The 2,165-nt window shown below is 37.8% G+C and overlaps 1 non-coding gene across 1 annotated transcript; it reads right to left on the bottom strand.

Moving 5' to 3' along the window:
- Positions 1-201: 201 nt before the first annotated feature.
- LOC128283212 (small nucleolar RNA R71) lies at positions 202-306 on the bottom strand. Its single transcript, XR_008273554.1, has one exon. It is a non-coding gene; the product is annotated as a small nucleolar RNA R71 (small nucleolar RNA).
- Between the last annotated feature and the right edge of the window lie 1,859 nt (positions 307-2,165).

Below are 2,165 nucleotides of genomic sequence, written 5' to 3'. Positions count from 1 at the left end.
TTGAAACGGTTTCTTAACTGTTGATACATTTAAGTATAAATGGGGCACTAATGATGCTATTCATCTTTGGTTGTTCCCCTTTTCTCTTATTGATAACGTCTTTTCTTGGTTAGACTCGTAAGTTCTAAGATCCATCACAACTTGGGATGAACTTGCTGGAAAATTTTTACAGAAGTTTTTCTCGATTAGTAAAACAGTCCTACTAAGAAGAGAGATTATTGTCTTTAGACAGAATGAAGGAGAAAGCTTTTATGAGGTGTGGAAACACTTCAAAATGTTTATTCAAAAATGTCAGCACCACGTATTTCTTGAGTGGATGATATTGTATATATTTTATAATAGGTTGGATGCAAACGCAAGATCTAGATTGGACGGAGCAGCAGGAGGAGACCTTATGAATAGGACGTATGAGGATGCATATGAAATTATTGAAAATATGGCATTAAACTCCTTTAAGTGGCCAACAAAATGATTTACAAATGGCTAGAAACTTGTTATGGTCAAATGTAACACCCCTCGCCCATGCCCGACGCCATGACAGGGTTCGAGGTGTTACCTGACTTAAACTCAATCAATTACACAAAAACCGTGCCGTAAAATTTCAATCAATTTAAAACTTTTCTTTTCACATGCAATCTGTCCCGTGTATGGACTTACGAGGCCCAAAACATACATCCGGGGTGGTTCGGGACCCAACCGAGAAGTCATGAAAAACTTAGAAAGTCTCTTGCATCAAGGTTTCACACACCCATGTGGGTATAGAGCACACGCCCGTGTGCTAAGGACACGCCCGTGTCCCAAACCCGTGTCCAAAAACCTGGACATTCTGCCAAAACCACACGACCAAGGCACACGCCTGTGTCCTATGACCGTGTCCTTCACACGGCTGAGACACATGGCCATGTCTATTGCCCGTGTACTACTACCATGCATACTGACTTGAAAAACTTAGGTGCAAGGGACACACGGTTGGACAACACGCCCATGGGGGCAGACCGTATGTCACACACGGCTAGACACATGCCCGTGTGTCTACCCGTGTGGACAATTACAAGGCTATTTTCCATGTCATTTGTCACCCTCACAACATGTGCACACATACTTATCCAATAACATACAACATGGCATAAATGAGCTTTTAAACATCTACAAACATGTTATGCTCAAGTCATTTTCTTATGCAATAAATACCATAGAATTTGCTCACATCATTATCACATACTAGTCATAACTATCATTACATCACAAACCTCATGTCCATCACTAAGCATACATAATCATTTCCACAAACCATTCATAAGGCATTATTAACTATTTACCAATCACCTAATCTTGCATCAGTTACTAACTCATCAATGAATCTCATTTCAATCTCTAGGCATACTTGCTATAAGCCATATCACAAGAGATAGTATCATACATATATAAGAATAAACATTTAGGCCCACAACATCATTAGCCAACATAGGCCAATTCACATGGCTACTACACTTTATCAATACAAGCCAACACCTTTGGCTAAATCATACTATCACATACTCAACATTAAAACCCTATACATGCTATAGACTCGAAACACTAGGATTTACTTACACCAATAGCATGAACTCGACAGTGTGATAATATCTCTGACAGCCTCCAACCCGAGCAAACCTGGCAACCCTAGAGAACATGGGAAAGAAGGGGGGTAAGCTTTACACTTAGTAAGTTCATATGAAAACAATTAGCAGCTCATTTACATGTTTTATCAATGTTTACAACATATACTCAAGTTCGCGACAAGCTGTCTTCCTGAGCAATAGTCACTAAATTATTTATATCTGGAGCTACGAAACTCTAAATTAAGTTCCGTTAATTTTCCTTGAAACTATACTCATATACCTTTCTACCATAAATTTTCCAAAATTTTTGGTTTAGCCAATTAGTACAGTTTATTCCTAAAATTTACCCCTGATTCAATGTCATACAATTCAGACCTTTCTACATTAAAGTTCAATTATCTCATAGAACAGGACTCAAATAATGTTATCATATATTTCTATGGAAACTAGACTCATTAAGGATTCTAAGCATATAAATCATAACTCATAAACATTTTTGAACAATTTATAATGATTTTCTAAAATCAGAATAGGGGATCTCAAATTCATTCTGACTCTGTCCCA

The sequence above is a fragment of the Gossypium arboreum genome, chromosome 10, assembly GCF_025698485.1.
Source record: "Gossypium arboreum isolate Shixiya-1 chromosome 10, ASM2569848v2, whole genome shotgun sequence".
Taxonomy (NCBI): domain Eukaryota; kingdom Viridiplantae; phylum Streptophyta; class Magnoliopsida; order Malvales; family Malvaceae; genus Gossypium; species Gossypium arboreum.
This window is presented reverse-complemented; position numbering and strand designations above follow the sequence as displayed.